The following is an 18,603-nucleotide window of genomic DNA, read 5'->3' on the forward strand; positions in this document are numbered from 1 at the left end:
CGCCACGGGGTGGCGGGGGCGGTGGGGGTAGAGGGAGTGGGTCCCGGGGGAGGCGGGTGACTCACGGCGGAGGGAAGGAAGATGAGTCAGCCGTCCTCTGGCTTCCCGCGCCCGCCGCGCCCCGGCCGCCGCCCGCAGCTGACCCTCGGGAGGGCCCCCGAGGGCGCCACCCTGCCGCCGGCCGGGCCCGGGCTTCCCTAAAGCGGGGGCGCGCTGGGCCCAGCGCTCGGCGTTTTCTCCTTCGGGGCCGGGGCTTCGGGAGGAGACTTTGTGCGCGTCTGGGCCCGGGCATGCCCAGGCTGATCCAAGGGCGGCGGGTGCCAGCTCGGGACCTGGCGGAGGCGCTGCCCGGGGGCCCCAGCTGGGCGGTGGCACTTCCTGCGGGCGGGGGGGCGAGGGGGAGCGGCGTGGTTCCCTGGAGAACCGCTCCCAAAAAGGCGGCCGGGCCCTCTGGGATGCTCCGGGTGCCGGGTGGGCTGCAGGCGGCGCGGAGAAACTCGCCCTCACGCCAAAGCCACACGCAGAAAGCCGGCTCTGTACCTTGGCGTGCCGTCTGTTTTTGCCTTTTCCCAGAGTAAGTCAGAAGGAAGAGGAGCCCTGGTCCCGGCTGCAGGTTGACAGGTGCCCGGTGTCCAGAGAGGGTCTGGCTCAGCACCTCCGGGGTCAAAGATGCCCGAGGCCTTGTGGAGCCTGGGCCCTGGCTTCGCGTGTGAGATCCGGCCCAGGCAGGAAGGTGATTTGTCCAAAGGCCTCAGAGAGGAGGCCGAGCTCCTGGGTCTGGACCTCCTGCTCACCAGGCCATGGAAAGTGCTTAAAATAGTTCCTGGCGCATAGTCAGTCGTAATGTATAATAAATTATATATGTATATATGTATGTGTCTCATAGCTCATCTTTATGGGGCGCTTACTGCATGCCCGGTACTGTTGCAAGTGTTCTTCATGGATTAATTGTTTGATTCTCACCACTGCAGTAAGACATAGATACTATTGTTATCACCATATGGCAGCTGAGGAAACATGCTCAGAGAAGTTAGGTAACCTGCCCAACATCACACAGCTAGGAAGTATAGTGTGAGAGTTAAACCCAGACCCCCTGACCTCAGAGGCCGTATGCATGAGGCTGACTTCAAATATTGTTGAGGTCCAGGTGTTGACACAGAAATTAACCAGTCGATCTAAGAAAGAAATGGGAAATTTTATTCACGCCAAACTGAGGGTTAGAACCTGGGAACAGCCTCTCAGAAAGCTCTGAGAACTATTTGGCCTGTTAGAGGTCAAAGCACAGTTACGTAAGTTTTGAGAGAGGGCTGTATATTAAATGACGTATTACTGACAGTTTACACAATCCAGATCCACTCGTACAAAGCGTGGTCATGGGTCATCGTGGCCTCTTACAAGATTAAGAAGGAAGATTATCTCTTAAGGAGTTGTGACCCTTTATGAGATTAAGAAAGAATGTGATCTCCAAAGGAGATGGGGTTAATGCAGATGCAACATACACACAAGCACACACACACATGCACGCGCGCGCACACACACACACACACACACACACACGAGGAGGGAGGAAGCCCAGATGGGCAAAGAAAAATTTTATGTTTAAATTTTTCTTGTCTTACCATAAAATTTGAATTTTATTTCATCACAGGAGTATGCTGCAGATGGTTTGCTTCTCAGGGTGTCTGAAGAGCACAGTGTTAAGCCAAGAGCTAGCTCCGTGCTGGGGGAAGGGGTCCGGTGAGCCCTGCCCCTCCTGCTGGGGCCCCAGGTCCGCAGTTTCCCATGTGCCACAGTGCAGAAGAGAAGCACTGGGCATCACTCTTGTCCAGTCATTGGCTATCCCTATTGTAACCGAAAGTGGGGTCTGGCTGCTCGCCGCTCAAAAGCCAATAAAGAGGCCAGGCTGGTGGAAAGGAGAGTTTGCTTTATTTTGGATGCCGGCCACCCCGGGGGATGGGGGGGAGGGTGGACACCTGTCCAAAGACTGAATTCCTCCCCGCCCCGCCCCATCAATCAGGAGGCAAGAGCTTTTGTAGACTGAGGGAGGAGGCTACCTGCGGAAACAGCACAATTAGCTGGGACACTCATCTTGAAATTAACCATGAGGTGGTCTGATCAGCATCATCTTGATTGTTTTAAGTACAGTTAGTCTTCAGTTCCAGGGTTGGTTTGTTCCCATTTCCTTGAGGCCAGTTCTCAGAATTGTGGCAGCTTATGTCATGGCTACAGCCTGGTCATCATGTAGTTCACTTCTTCCACCTGGTGGAGGTTTCAGTGTCTATAAGACAGCTCACAGGATATGGCTCAGAATATTATCTGTAGCCCTTGAGGAGGAACTAAAGGTCCTTGACTTTGCTTAATGACTAAACTATTATTATTTGGTCTCCTTTGACTGTTTTCCTTTGTTTCTGCATTTTCTCATTTCTCTGATTAAATTTATTCTTTGGTTAAAGTTTTTCCACAGACAAAAGGCAGGCTGAGGACATGGGGGGCAGGGAACATAGGGCCCCAGGACCTGGTATCCAGCCCCCACCATTCCCCCTGCTCGGTTTGGTGGACCACACTCACTGCTTTGGGGAACGTTGCCCTTAGCAGAGCTTCCCAAATACCTGCCAACAGAGTGAGGCCTATTTGGGGTTCTTTAGAATCCCAAGCTGGGGAGCATGTTAAACACACAGATCCCAGCCCATGGCAGAGCTGTGATTCTCAGCCTTGATCATACATTGATACTCAGTGGACTTGATGCCTAGGTCTTCCTCCGCCCCGGAGATTCTGACTGAGTCAATCTGGGGGTCCCCCTGGGTGTCGGGATGATCCTCGTGTGCAGCTGAGATTTAGCACTGCTGCTCCGTAAGGTTGACGTGGCCCTAGGAATCTCCATTTTTAAGAACCTGCTTGTGTGATTTTCGGGTGCTGCCGTGTTTGCAAACCTCTGATGTGGAACTCACTTTCTTCTAATTGGCTTTGAAGAGTGTCCCAGATTCTTCTAATGGGACCATCTGCGTCACGTGTGGGAGCTGCTTCGCAGCTTGTCTTGGAAACTTTGCAGCAATTCTCCCCTACAAGAAAGGGAGCAGGGTCCCTGCTCAGCCTCTCCTGGCCCCTGTCTCAGTTTACAGGATTTCTCTCCTTACCAGGCACCAGTATTCTTGCCCACCCAGTCATATTAATTTCTCAAAGGTTCTGAGCAGGGTGGTCAGCTCCTCTGAGCTGGTGGTCACCTGGAGCTTGGGACCCTTGAACACCAACCAGCTGTGTTGGCAGCCCAAGGACCTTAGGGGACCCTCACTTCCATCCTCTTTCCCCAGGGGTTAGTAGACTGTGTTATCATGACAAGTGAGCTGGGCGGAGTGACTGCTTGCCCCCCTCCTCTGGGACATGTTGTTAAACGTCTTTTTCAGTGTTGCCTTCTGCCCTGAAATAGTTACGTCTGCCATCTCCCAGCTTGATAGCCTTTTCTGTGTCTTTGGCTACTATGTGTTCTTCTGGATACTTGGTGCACATGTTGGGTGATAGGCTTGGAGTCGGGGAACCTGAGTTCTGGCCTGTGTGCCCCAGGTCATATCACAGCCCCCCCAAGTCCTCTCCCCTTCATCCTGAGTTTTCTGGCATCTCTCTGCTCCTCCCACCCCAATCTCTGTCCCTGCCCAAGTGCTCCACCCTCAGCCCAGAGCTGCCATCCATTGTTCTCCTTGGGAGTGGAGGCATCATGGGAAATCACTCTGTCTGGGGCCAAGGAGGAAGGAAAGAGGGACGGGAATGGAATGGGCGGGTGATGGAAAAAGTGACTGCCAGCCATTCCCTGGACTTGGGCCTGGAAGGCAGCTCAGTGTGGTTGCCGTGGTGACAGTCAGACAAGCACACTGCTGTTTCCCTGTCCTACGAACTGAAGAGTACTTGTTGTGCCTTTTCCTGCCTGCTCTGATACCCTCAGGCCCACATCTGGGATGGGGTACAGACCCCTAGGTTTAACTCTCGTGCCTCAGTTTCCCAGCCTGACCAAAGGAAGATAAAGAGAATGTGCTGGGTATTCCACTAGCCCCTGCAGACCTTCCAACCTTCCCCACCTGCTCTGCACCTTAGCAGGCTGACCTTTGTGGACCCCTTCTCCTGGGTTCCCTTGTCTTCGGGCTTCGGGTCAGCACCCCAGGGGGCTTCATCATCCTGGCTGGTTTCTCTCAACCCCACCTGCCCCTCTGTGATTAGCCCCTCCACCAAACTCTCCCTGATCACCCCTTTCTCTCTGTTGGCTGCTGGGGGCCTGACTACTGGAGAAGTCATCTTAACAAGGAGGAAGGAAGTGGGGTAGTCACTGAAGGACTCCTTTCTCTGCTGTGAGGCTCTGGCAGGGTGGCTATGTGGGTAGGTTAGCCTTGTAGGTGTAATCTGAGATGTACCCAGGAGGCTGCCCTGCCCAGAAATAGCCAGGCTGAAATCCTGAAGTTCAAGGGTCACTCTCTGGGTTAAAAAGTTTCTCTGTAAAGATCCCACATTCCCTGGGAAGGTGAGCACATTACCTTCATTCATTTCTCGACATGTCTTAGTTTTAGCAGGTAAGAAGCTTGAACGTAAACTTCAAAATGCAAGGACTGTGGCTGTCTTCCTTGTGTAGACATGGGTGGCAGGGGGCCTGGTGAAGAGTAGGCTTAAAATAATATCTGCTGAATAAATTCATTTCCCATTCAATACATGTTTCTTGAGCACCTACTGTGTTCCAGGTGTTCTAGGTTCTTGGGATACATTAATGAACAAAACCAGTAAAGATCCCCCTCAAACAGAGAGACAGACAGTACATTTTATATACATACATATACATATATGTATGTGTGTGTGTCCAAAGCCTGCCACCCTCTCTAAAGAAACCCACTGAACCCCACAACCCCACCCAGACTTCCTCTGTCCCCACCGCTCTAAGCAGACCAATCTCTTTGTGTTTCCTTGGTATATCTGACCTCAGAGACAGTTGACAAGGAAAACAGAGACTCCTAACAAATGAGACAATTGTGGATCCTAGGAGTTTTTAAAGTGGATATTTTATAATAAACCCCACATTGGTGAAATTTCATGCAGTGTAACTGATTGTATTTAAAACACTCAGGTACTGGGGCTTCCCTGGTGGTCCAGCGGTTAAGACTTTGCACTTCCACTGCAGCGGGCGCAGGTTCGACCCCTGGTCAGGGAACTAAGATCCTGCATGCCAAGTGGCCAAACAAACAAAAAACCAAACCCAAACAAAACAAAACCCAAAAAACCAATCCAAGATGGAGATATAGGAGACTTCTGAACTCACCTTCTCCCACAAATACAGCAAATCTATAGTGACATGTGGAGAAATTCCACCAAAAAAATCCAGAAATCAGCTGAGTGACTTCTACACATTGGATGAATGAGAAAATATTCAAATCAAAATGGGTAGGAGGGGCTGAGACACACTGGCCATAAACCCCAACCTACACAATGCCATGCCATCAGGAGGGAACTCAACTCCCAGTGTCTCCCTGAGGAGCCAAGGCTTTGGATGTAATATCTTGCACCCCAACTTTTAAGACTTCCACCTTTGGGGGATGGACCCCCCAAAACACCTAGCTCTGAAAGTCAATGGGACTTGCATCCATGGGGCCCACAAGGCTATAGCAAACAAAGCAATAGTTCTTAATGAGCTACACCCCCCCCACACCCCCAAGGCTTAGTGCAGAGGGAGAAGACAGAAATGCCCATCTTCCAGTCTTTCCCTGAAGACTTTTATTTGCATATCTTAAAAACTGTTGCCTCAGCATCTGGCTTCCAATCAGTCTGCATCTAGATCTGCAGACTGAGATCTTCCACTTTGGGACACTGACAGGTCTTAGCACACCCTCAACTACTGGGAGCCATGGAGAACAAAGAAATCAGCTTGGACAATCACAAAGTCTTGAAAGACAACCAAGAACTCAGGGTGAGTTGAATGATAAAGTTCATCTGCTACTTGAGACCAGCCTGTCAAGATTGGGAGAGATGGCTGTCCTGTCTGTTGCACAGAAAACAACATGGAAAGTCAAGGAAAATGAAGAAACAGAAGAATATGTTTCAAGCAAGAGAACAAGATAAAGAAGTGGACATAAGCAATTTACTTGATAAAGTGTTCAAAATAATGGTCATAAAGATGCTCACTGAGGTCAGGAGAACAAGGCATGGCCAAAGTGAGAATTTCAACAAAGAGATAGGAAAATATAAGGAAGTACCAAGCAGAAATCACAGAGCTGAAGAATTCAATTATTGAACTGAGAAATTCAATAGAGAGGATCAACAGCAGACTAGATCAAGTGGAAGAAAGAATCAGAGAACTTGAAGACATGACAGTGGATTCCATCCAATTAGAAGAGCAAAAAGAAAAAAGGATAAAAAAGAGTAAAGATGGGCTTCCCTGGTGGCACAGTGGTTGAGAGTCTGCCTGCCGAAGCAGGGGATGTGGGTTCGTGCACCGGTCCGGGAGGATCCCACATGCCATGGAGCGGCTGGGCCCATGAGCCATGGCCACTGGGTCTTCGCATCCGGAGCCTGTGCTCCACAGTGGCAGAGGCCACAGCAGTGAGAGGCCCACGTACCACAAAAAAAAAAAAAAAAAAAAAGAGTAAAGATAGCTTAAGGGACTTATGGGACACCATCAAATGGACTAATATTCACATTATAGGAGTTCCATGGGGAGAAGAGAGAGAGGAAGGAGCAGAAAGTTTATTCAAAGAAATAATGGCTGAAAACTTCCCTCACCTGGGGAAAGAAACAGATATTCAGATCTAGTGAGCCTAGAAAGTTCCAAACAAGATGAATCCAAAGAGACCCACACTGAGACAGAGTATAATTAAATTGTCAAAATTAAAGACAAGGAGAGAATTTTAAAATCAGCAAGAGGATCGCTTCTTGTCCTTTTGGCTAAGATCAAGTGTAAAATCAGCAAGAAGAAAAAAAACCAAAACACTTGCTACATACAAGGGAATCCCCATAAGACTACCTGCAGATTTTTCAGCAGAAACTTTGCAGGCCAGAAGGGAATGGCATGATGTTGACATATGCAAAATGGTGAAAGAAAAAAAAAACAAACCCTGCCAACCAAGACTACTACCCAGCAAACTTGTGTTTCAGAACTGAAGGAGAGAAAGAGTTTTCCAGACAAGCAAAAGCTGAGGCTGTTCATCACCATTAGACTGTCCTTAAAAGAAACGTTAAAGGGTGTTCTTCAACCTGAAATGAAAGGACACTAATTAGTAACAGAAAAACATATGAAAGTATAAATGTCACTGGTGTAGGTAAATATATAGTTAAATTCAAAATACTCTAATGTAATGGTGGTGGGTAAATCACTTATAAATGTAGTATAAAGGTTAAAAGACAAAAGTATTATAAATAACTATAACTACATTAATTTGTTAATGGGTACCCAAGGTAAAAAAATATATAAATGGTGACATCAAAAACATAAAATGTATGTGTGGGGAAAGTAAGAATGTAGAGCTTTAGTATGTGTCCAAAGTTAAATTGTTATCAGCTTAAAATAGGATGTTATAAATATAAGCTGTTTTATGTAAGCCTCATGGTAATCACAAAGCAAAAACCTATAGTAAATACACAAAAGATAAAAAGAAAGGACTCCAAAGATACTACTATAGAATATCATCAAATCACCAAAGAAAAGAGTGAGAGAAGAAGAAAGGAACAAAGGAATTACAAAATAGCCAGGAAACAATTAACAAAATGACAATAATAAGTCCATACCTATCAATGATTACTTTAAACGTAAATGGACTAAATTCTCCAATCAAAAGATATAGAGTGGCTGAATGCCATAAAAAACAAGACCAACTATATGCTGCCTACAAGAGATTGACTTCAGCCTTAAGGACTAATATAGACTGAAAGTGAAGGTATGGAAAAAGATATTCCAGGCAAATGGAAACCAAAAGAAAGCAGGGATAGTTATACCTATATCAGACAATATAGACTTTAAGCCAAAGACTGTTACAAGAGACAAAGGGGTCAATCCAACAAGAAGATATAACATTTGTAACTATTTATGTACCCAACATGGGAGCACCTAAATAAATAAAGCAAATATCAATAGACCTGAAGAGAGAAATAGGCAGCAATATAATAATAGTAGGGAACTTCACTACCTCACTTTCAACAGTGGACAAATCATCCAGAAGGAAAATCCATAAGGAAACATTATACTTGAGCTACACATTAGACCAGATGGACTTAACAGACATTTACAAAACATTCCATTTAACAGTATCAGAGTGCACATTCTTCTCAAATGCACATGGAAGAGTCTCCAGGATAGATCATATGTTAGGCCACAAAAGAAGTCAATAAATTTAAGAAGATTGAAATCATATCAAGCATTGTTTCCAACCACAATGGTATGAAACTAGAAATCAATTATAAGAAGAAAACTGGAAAATTCACAAATATTTAAATATCAAACATGCTGCAGAACAACCAATGGGTTGAAGAAGAAATTGAAAGAGAAAAAAAATCTTGAGAAAAATGAAAATGGAAATACAACATACCAAAACTCATGGGATGCAGCAAAAGCAGTTCTAAGTGGGAAGTTTATAGTGATAAATGCCTACATTAAGAAAAAAGAAAGATCTCCTATAAACAACCTAACTTTATACCCCAAGGAACTAAGAACAAGCTAAGCCCAAAGTTAGTAGAAGAAAGGAAATTACAATGATCAGAGCAGAAATAAATGAAATAAAGACTAAATAGACAATTAAAAAGAGCAATGAAACTAAGAGCTGTTTTGGGGAAAAGATAAACAAAATAGACAAAACTTTAGACTCATCAAGAAAAAAAAAAGAGGACTCAAAATTACAAATGAAAGAGGAGACATTACAACTGATACAAATGACCACACAAATACAAAGGATCATAAGAGACTGCTATGAACAATTATATGCCAACAAATCGGACAACCTAAAAGAAATGGATAAATTCCTAAAAACATACAACCTATCAAGACTGAATGATGAAGAAACAGACAATTTGAACAGACCAATTAGTACTACTAAGGAGGTTAAATCAGTAATCAAATCCTCCCAAGATGGAAAAGTCCAGGACCAAGTGGCTTCACTGGTGAATTCTACAAAACACTTAAAGAAGCATTAATAAAAACACTTCTCAAATTCTTCTAAAAAATAGAAGAGGAGAAACACTTCCAAACTCATTTTATAAGGCCAGCATTATGCTGATATTAAAACCACTATGCCACTATGGAAAATGGTGTGAAGTTTCTTCAAAAAATTAAAAATAGAACTACCATATAATCCAGCAATCCCATTTCTAGGTGTCTATCCAAAGGAAAGGAAAACAGGATATCGAAGAGATATCTGCACTCCCATGTTTATTGCAGCATTATTCACAATAGCCAAGATATGGAAACAACCTAAGTGTCCACTGATGGATGAATGGATAAAGAAGATGTATATACAATGGAATATTATTCAGCCACAAGAAAGATGGAAATCCTACTGTTGGTGAAAACATGGATGGAACTTGAGGGCTTTATGCTAAGTGAAGTAAGCCAGACAGAGAAAGACAAATACTCCATGTTATTACTTATAGGTGGAATTTTAAAAAGAAAAAGAAAGTCAAACTCATAGAAACAGAATGTAGAAAAGAGGTTGCCAGGGCCTGGGTGTGGGGTGGGGAAGTAGGGAGAGGTTGGTAAAAGGGTACAAACTTTCAGCTATAAGATGAATAGGGTCTGAGGATCTAATGTAAGACAAGGTGACTTTAGGTGATAACAATGTATTGTATAATAGAAATTGTTAAGACAGTAGAACTTAAGTGTTCTTACTGAAAAATAAAAAAACAAAAAAATGAAAGATAAATATGTGAGGTGGTGGATGTGTTAATTAACTAGATAGGGGGAATCCTTTCATAATGTATATGTATATCAAATAACCACGATGTACTCCTTAAATATCTTGCAATTTTATATGTCGATTATACCTCATTAAGACTGAAATAAAATAAATCAGGTAGTTTATGTGTGTGTGTGTGTGTGTGTGTCAGTGTTCTTAATTGCAAAATATAAAACTCATTCATGTTTTGGTCAGAAAAGGAGTTTATTTTAGGATATTTGATTCCCAGGGAACTTCCAGTAGGACCAGAGAACCCAGCTTGCAGGCTACACAGACCCTATCTCTAACTAGATCAGCGAAGGCTTGTGTCCACCTCTGGTCATGGGCAGTGCATCTCGTATGGCCAACACTGGTCCCCCAGACCCTGGAACCTCCTCTCTAGCAAGTCCCAGACCCCCACGCCTCTATCTCCTTCATCACCAGGAGATGCAGCCCCCCTGGCACCTGCTTCCTCACACTCTTTCTTCACTTCCCCAATTTTAAACCTCAGGTGGTTGCCTCTGGTGGGTGAAGCTTAGGTCACATGCCTGCTACCTGGCTACAAAGGAGGCTGGGAAAGCAAGTTTTCTGGCTTCTACCAGGCTCTGTCAGTCTGTGTGCTTGGTTTTAGCCAACAGAAACTGACTCTGGTTAACTTAAGTGGAGGGACATTTATTGCAGGAAAGACAGGAGGAAAGTGTGGGGAGAGGGAATGGGAAAGGGGGGAAGTCTTTTGAGGAGCATCTGCCATGTGCTCTGTCATCTGCATTCTTTCTTTTAATTCTCACATCAACCTTGTGAAGCAAGTATTGTCACTCTCACTTCACCGATGAAGAAACTGAGCCTCAGTGAGGTTAAGTGACTTGCCTAAGATTGTATAGCTAGTACGTAGCAGATGTAGAGATAAATCCTAGAACTTTCTGATTTAAAATCCCATGCTGTTTCTGTGGTTTACTTTTCTCTATTTTTGTGTGCATGGATTGCCCAAAATCTCCAAATACTTTCGCCACTGCTGGAGTCCTGGCAACATCAGCAAGTGGGGTGGCTGCCAGGGGCTGTGGCGGCAGTGGCGGCAGGAAGCTGGGCTGTGCCTGTGTGGGCCCTTTGTAGTCAGGTATTTATAAACCTGGACCTTCTCCCTTGTAACAAATATCAGAGGTATTTCTTCTGGCTCTCAGACTCGGGAAGGGTACCTTCCCCTCTGTTCATAGGAATACTTCCAGGAGAGGCAGTTCCCCAGGGGTCAGGTGAGGCCAGGCCAGCCTTGGGGGTGAACTAAGGATCCTGGACCGCAGGTATCCTAGGGATTTGGGATATACCATAGGATCCCCGGCCCACAGCCCTTCTGAGAGATACTGTCCTGGATCATGTGGCCCCGTCTCCTTTGGCCCTGGATGGGTGGTCCAGCATCAGCACCCACCTGAGGGCAGCCCCACCACAGGCTGGCCAGGGGTCCTGGATGGGGCTTTGGTGTCAGGGCTGTGCCCACATCAGCGTGCTGGGGATGGGCTGGGCCTTGTGGTAGAAGGGGGGAGAAGCAGAAAGATGCCCAGAAACAGCAGAAAAAGAGGCAGCCCACTCTAGAGGTGGTCGAGCTCTGGAGTGCCCTGGGTCCTGGGCAATGTCCCCTTCCTGAGTTACGGGGCCCCCAGTATGGCTGTTCCTGGGGATCCCTGGAATCCTTTAGACCCTTGTTACTGTGAATTCCTTACAAGTACAGTTTTAGACCTAATTGAGTGAGTGACTGTGGTGACCAGATGAGGTGAATGAGGACAGTCCCAGATCGCAGAACCTGATGCGGTCTACCCACCACATCCTTGAGGGCCGCAGCTGGGGGGCTGTGGCTGCTCACACTTGGGCCCCTGGTTCCTGCGGTTCAGAGTCACAGGGACGCCTCAGGGCCAGAGCCTGAAGAAGGGTAAGATGTGGACTAGAAGCCCGGGGAGAGGTAAAGGGGGGGCCAGAGGGACCAGGGGTGGCATGGTGGGCTTCCAGTCATGACAGCACCTCGGGCTTGGCTGTGGGGTGTGTCTTCAGTAGAGTGTTACTCACCAGAGTCAAAGCACTAGTTTGTATTTTAAAGCGTACATGTATTCATTTAACCATTTCAAAATTCAGAAGGCACAGACGGGAATCCGCTGAAAGTCTCCCTCCTTCCCGTCCGCCAGCTCCCCTCCCCCAGGCAACCACTGGAGAGTTGTCGGCATCCTTCCAGAAATGTTTCATGCACGTAGAGGCAAGCACACTCACATCCCCCTCTTATTACACAAATGTTCGCACACGATTCCCACTGTCCTGCGTCTGGTTTTCTTCATTGTGAATAACTGGCTAACTTTCCCCCGGGGTGAGGGTAAATTCGAGGTCATCCCTGTAGCAGGGGCACTTTCCCAAGCAACTTTCTGCCCGGCATGGTGGGCGGCAGCCCTTTCTGGCCAGGCCCTTAGGGAGGGGGTGTGTGCGAGTGTGTGTGTGTGTGAGTGTGAGAGAGTGTGTGTATGTATGTATGAGAGTGTGTGTATGTGTGTATGTGAATGTGTGTGACTGTGTGTACATGTATGTGTGTGTATGTGAACGTGTGTGTGTGTGAGTGTGTAAGTATGTGAGTGTGTATGAGTGTGTGTATGTGAATGTGTGTATGTGTGTGTGAGTGTTGTGAGTGTACGTGAGTGTGTGTGTGTGTGAGTGTGTGCGCGTGTCTCTAGGAAGACCTCGGGAGAGCCCTAGTGCAGCAGCCCCACACTGCACTCTGGTTCTAGGTTTGTTGTCTTAACCCTCCTCGGACTTGGTTTCCTTCCCACAAGGAGGGTGACAAAAATATCCCTTGGGGTTGTCTCAAGGGTGGCATGAGGATGTGCTGCGAAACCGTCTTGTGACTCGTCATGTCTGTGAGGGGAGGGGTTATTCTCGGCTGGACAGAGTGGAAGGGCTTCTCCCTTTGCCCTCAAGGGCGGGTCTGCCCTTCTCGGCTGGCCTCCTGCCCACCTCCTCATTCCCCGGACGGTGACATCATCTCCTCCGGGGGAGTAAAGGGAAGGTGGTGCCCCAGCCTCCCACTCCCACCCACCTACCCACTGACTGGCATCTGCCCCACCTCCCCTCCCTCCCGCCCTCCCTTGGGCACCTGAAACCTTCCGCCTCTGCCCCCTACTCCCCAGGTCTTCCACCTTCCCCTCCTTCGGGGCTCCTTCCAGCCAGCATTCCAACATGCTCAGATTTTTCCTGTTTTAAAAAGTAAACCCTCCCTGACTCCCACATCACCGTCAGCTGCTGTTTTTCTCCCCCACTTCGGCGTCAAACTCCTTGAAAGATGAGCTTAGGCTCAGAACATCACCCCCTCCAGCACCTTCACTCCTCGGCCCGTCATGTTTTCTAATCGAACATTTATCGAGCTCTGTGTATCAGGTGCTGTTCTAGGTGCTTGCGTGGGGTGACCCACTGAATCCTCAGAACAGCCACCCAAAGAGGCAGGTACTATTACTAAGCCATTTGACAGATGAGGAAACCGAAGGGGAGAGGCTAAGTGTGGTCACACTGAGCAGAGCCCACACCCAGGGAGGGAGTGGCTTCAAAACCAGGCCGTCTACCTCCCGCGGGCGTGGCCCCAGGAAACGGGTCAGCAACCAGCTCCTGGTCCAAACAATGGCACCTGCTGGTGAGTTTTGCCTCTCCCGTCCTGCCTTGGCTTGGGACGCTTTGGTTTCTTCAATCTTGGTGTTCCTCTTTCTCTTCCCATTCTGCTCCCTTCCCTTGGGTGAGAGCACCCATTCCAGGGATCACTGTGGGCTCACCGACCTCCTTCTTATGTCCCCACCGCAGCCCCCAGATCTGCCTTCTGACCCAAGTCTCTTGCTGCCGTTGCCACTCTACTGGCCATCCTCCTTTGGATGTGGCAGAGGTATTCTAAACAGCCCCCAACTGGATGCAGGTCATGCTCAGAAGTTTGTATTTTCTCATTCAGGTGTGGGAAGCCAAGGAGGGCTGCTAGTCAGAGATGGGGAGGGGCCGGGGGTGGGTGGCGTTTGACCAGATTAGGGCTTTAGAAAGACTCCAGCCCTGCACTGTTCACCGTGTCAGTTAACTCCTCTGTAGCACCAGGGGTCTCAGCTTACAGGTCACTTTCTCAGGAGGTTTTTCCTAAGCCCGTCTAAGCCTGTCTCCCTGTGTGCTCTCCAAGTCCTCGTCTGGCACTGTCAGATTGCTTCTCACTCTAGACTGTAATTGTCCATTTCCTGGTTTGTGGCCCTGCACCCCATGTTTGGTGGGTTTGTGCCCCCCCCATGTTTGGCGAGTCTGTTTCCCTTTAGATCTGATGGCACCATGCCTTGCATGCAGAGAGCACTCCATAAATGTGTGCTGAGTGGCACATTGATGACGCAGATCTGTGTGGAGCTGTGGGAGGCAAAGGAGTTGCAAGGTGGTGGTTTAGGTCAAGAGAAATCAAGTGGGGGGAGGGATAAAGTAGGTGCTTGGGATGAACATACACACACCACTGTACATAAAATAGATAAACAAGGACCTACTGTCTAGCACAGGGAGCTACCATCAGTATTTTGTAATAACCTATAAGGGAAAAGAATCTGTTTATTTTATCTCTACTATATATAAAATAGATAAACAACAAGGACCTATGTATAGCACAGGGAACTATACTCAATATTTTGTAATAACCGATAAGGGAAAAGAATTATATACAATGTTGTGTGTATATGTATACACATACATATACACACAAAATATATATACACACAACATTGTATATAATACAAATCTGTGTCCAGCGTGTCTCAACTTCCCCTTCAGGGGCCGTGAGAAGAGCCTGAGTTCAAATGGGGAGGATCTGGGTTCATATCCCGCTCCACCACCTGCTGCAGTGTGATCTAGAGAAAGTTCCTTAACCGGCTTGTTTCTCATTGACATAGGTCACCTGAAACCACAGGACAATGGGCCAGGGCTCTGCTCCTGCTCTGTCCCCACCTGTCCTTGTGCAAATGGGCCCCCTCTCTGTTCCCCAACTGCAAGATGAGAGCCGTGGCCAGACCCTTTCCAAGGGCACTTCCGTGTTTAAGTCCCCTTACCTCCATGGATACTTAGATTTTTGCCTCTGAAAGTTCAACCCAGCAGGGAACATCTCTCCCGGAGGAAGAAGGTGGCGATGTTTCACCCGGCCATGGCCATCGTACACCCACAAGACAGCACGCCCCTGCCCACCCCTGAGGAGCAAAGACAGAAGCTGTTTATGCAGATGGAACAGCCCTCAGCACAGAGTGTGTCATCCACCCGACCCTCGGAGCTGCTTGGGAATCACACTGACTCTGGGTACCTAGGCTGGAAGATCTGATAAGACCCACAGCTGATAGAACCCCACAGTTTTTGTGCAAAGCTCATCTCTTTCAGCTTCACAACAGCCCTGGGGGCAGTGACCTTGACTGCAGGGTGGGCTGTCAGCCTGGAGCCCCAGGAAGAGCTGGTGTTTTGGTTCAAGATTGAAGGCTGCCTGCTGCAGGATGTCTTCTTGCTCAGAGGAGGTTGGCCTTTTTTTCTACTCAGGCCTTCGACTCATTGGATGAGACCCACCCACATTATGGAGGGCAGTCTGCTTTACTCAAGTCCACAGACTTAAGTGTAAATCCCATCCAAAAACAGCCCCACAGAAACACCCAGAATAATGTTTGTCTGCATGTCTGAGCACTGTGGTCTAGCCACGGTGACACATCAAATTAACCATCGCAGGGGCTTTCCTGTTTCATCCCTGCAACCTGGGAGGTAGGTATTGGGGTCTCCATTGAAGGTGTGGAAGCTGAGGCTCAGAGCCATGATGAGGTTAAGTCAGGGCTGCGGTGCATGCCGTCACCAAGGGGCATCTCCCGTGACTGCACTGAGAAAGTTCTCTGGGTGTCACTTGAAAACCGGCACCCAAGGTGCCCAGAGCAGCGACCCATGAGGTCGTGATCAGAACCTGTTGGAAAGGGATAAGGCTTTCAATGTTTATTCATGACTCTGTTCCTTCTAAGACGGACAAGGGTCTGGGCTTGGGGATCGTGTATCAACTAAGCAACCTATTTATGATAATAACAATATCATCATCTTACTTTGATTTGGTGCTTTATGGTGTTATAGCTTCAGCGTGTGTCAAAGCTGAGCATCCACAGTGAAGAGGGGAAATACCTCTCTGCTCTTTGTGTTGTAGTTCATTAGAAGGAATCTGCATATCAATAAGCTAAGCACATCAAGACCACTTACGCGGTGCTGGAAATATTCCTAGTGGAAATAAAGATGAACCTTTTTTTTTTTTTTTTTTTGCGGTACGTGGGCTTCTCACTGCCATGGCTTCTCCCGTTGCGGAGCACAGGCTCCGGACGCGCAGGCTCAGCGGCCATGGCTCACGGGCCCAGCCGCTCTGAAGCATGTGGGATCCTCCCGGACCAGGGCACGAACCCGTGTCCCCTGCATCAGCAGGCGGACTCTCAACCGCTGCGCCACCAGGGAAGCCCAGGCTGAATCCTTTTTATTTATGGAACAAGTTTTCCCAGGCTTCATTGGACTGTGGGTACTCAAGAAGTGACAATTATGTTAGTAACTAAAGAAAAAAAAAAAAAAAACAAAAGGGAGGCTCTGGGCAGCTGGGTCAGCACATCTGTCGACATCTAGATAATACTGGCTGGTTTCTTCATCCTCTATTGTGGAAAGTCCAACGTCTTCCCCACCCTTTCTAAGGCGGCCTGGGGTGGAGGTTGGGGTGCCTTCTCTTGGTCAAGTGACCCTGACATCCTGCTTCTTCCCGGACAGCGATGCTGTTTGTCAACCTAGCAACCGTTTCCCTTTGTTTCAAAATCCACCTTCTCCTGCCCCACCGTGAGGCATCCGTGTCTGAGGCTTGCCAGGTGCCCAGGGAGATGGAGAGAATGGCCAGAGCAGCAGTGACGGCCGCAGACTGGCTATTAGCCCACAGGTTCTTATGAAACTAGCTTACTGTGGCATTTCCGGCATTTCTGCAGCCCGGCTCTGGCTCCCTGTTATTTAGCATCCCTGCCTCTTTCCCCACCTTCACTCCTCTTCCTTCCTTTGCCCTCTCATCACTATCCGCTTCTTCTCAGAAACAAAAATTAAATTCCTCCCACTTTCTTTTGTGGGGAAATTCCACCTTCTCTCGCACAGAGCGCTCATCTTGGCTCCAGGCCTCGCCCCTGCTGTCCCGGGAGTGGGCAGAGAGGCTGGCCTCCTTCCTCCTGGGTCTGGCTCCTTCCCCCACAGGAGCTGGCGCTGCTCTTCCCAGTACCGGCCAGGTGACAAGGCCACCTGTCTAGCCTGGGCAGGTGAATCTCCATTGTGAGGACAGATCCCCACCTACCTCCGCTGGAGGCCCCCGGCTGTGACCCCACACGACTTTGGGATTCGTCCTCCCCTGTGACTTGTCCACAGTGAGTGGGCACCCTGGCTTGAGGGCAGGAGGGTCTGGTCTGGGAAGTGCACTGGACATTCTGGTGTCCGGTCAACTCTGTGCTCAGGTGGGCACCCAGCACAGCGTCCACAGTATCCCCCTCCACTGGGAATACTTCAGGCTCTTGTATTCGGGGCCCCTCCTCTGCCTCTTAGGCACCTATGTACCCTGTTTCCTGTTATGGGCACTGAAGGCTGGACATCAAGCACCAGGGAGTTCAGATTCCCAGACTCCGGAGGCCTTTGCATTCCTGAGAGGTGTGTGCCTGGCAGAGGAGGCTGGTACTGTGGGCTTTGGAGGCAAACAGACGTGGCTTAAATCCTGACTCAATCACTTACTGTGTGGTTTTGGGCAAATTACTTAACCTCTCTGAGTTGTAGTTTCTTCATTGGTAAAAATGGGCGTTAGAGTATCTCTGTCATGAGTGCTGCTGAGAGGATCCAAATTGGTGAGATATGGCAGTATCTTGGCCCAAGACCTACCTGTTCAGTTCCAGGTCCAGGGAGCAGAGAGCCTGGACCCTGCCCTCTATAGTCTCAGAGAAAAGTCCCACGAGAGGCCATTGGGAGATCTGATCTGTGGTTCCAGCCAAGCTCATTAATGAAGGCAGCGGGGGCTGTTTCCCCTTGGAAGCAGTTCTATGTGGCCAACCTGAGCCCTGGGGGTCCAGGAAGCTCATTCATGCAAGTCAAGATGCTCCACTTCCCTGAATAATCCCCCCAGATAACTCAGCCTTGGGCGTGGCAGGGATGCCCTCTTCTGTGTTTGGAGCCCTCCTCTCCGTGTGAGCTGGCAAACTGCACTCCAGGGTGGGCAGCCTTTGTTTAGGTGAATGTTTGTGGTCTCTTAGCCAGAGTTTGGACAGGAGAGGAGGGTAGAAAGAAAAAAACCAAGCTCAGTGTATTCTTGCAATAATTTTTAGTGATACCTTCTGTGCGTGAGGCCGTGCTACCTCTAGACTGGGGTGGGGGTCCCCATTTCCCCACTCCCCACCCAGTGTGCTCTTCCACCCTCTACCCCCTGCATGGACTTGACCCCAGGAGCTCTGGGCCCCGCGGCCAGGCCTCAGTTCCAGGGGTCAGCTTGTGCCACTGGCCGGTGTGGGATCATGGGAGACTGAGCTTCCGGAATGGTGCTGACATGCTGATTTTGTGTGACTCCAATTGTCTATCTAGATAGGAGCCCAGAAGAAGAATATCTGGGCAGGGGCTCAGCCATCCTGGAGGTGGCCCTAGTGGCAGGACAATCCAGACAATATCCTGCCCTCCAGGAGCCTATATT

At 48.4% G+C, this 18,603-nt stretch overlaps 1 protein-coding gene and 1 long non-coding RNA gene across 2 annotated transcripts in view; one reads left to right on the forward strand and one right to left on the reverse strand.

Moving 5' to 3' along the window:
- The window catches only part of PLEKHG6 (pleckstrin homology and RhoGEF domain containing G6), a 41,838-nt gene extending 41,248 nt beyond the window's left edge, over positions 1 to 590 (reverse strand). Inside the window, exon 1 of the mRNA XM_082636937.1 lies at positions 66 to 590. The gene's annotated coding sequence lies outside the window, so the exon portion shown is untranslated. The remainder of the gene's footprint in view (positions 1 to 65) is intronic.
- A 12,927-nt stretch (positions 591 to 13,517) lies between these two features.
- Positions 13,518 to 15,972, forward strand: LOC309812306. The gene is made up of 2 exons (XR_014295312.1): positions 13,518 to 13,536; positions 14,804 to 15,972. It is a non-coding gene; the product is annotated as an uncharacterized lncRNA (long non-coding RNA).
- The last annotated feature ends 2,631 nt before the right edge of the window (positions 15,973 to 18,603 follow it).

This window comes from Mesoplodon mirus (genome assembly GCF_964341445.2).
Source record: "Mesoplodon mirus genome assembly, chromosome: 11".
NCBI classification, from domain to species: domain Eukaryota; kingdom Metazoa; phylum Chordata; class Mammalia; order Artiodactyla; family Ziphiidae; genus Mesoplodon; species Mesoplodon mirus.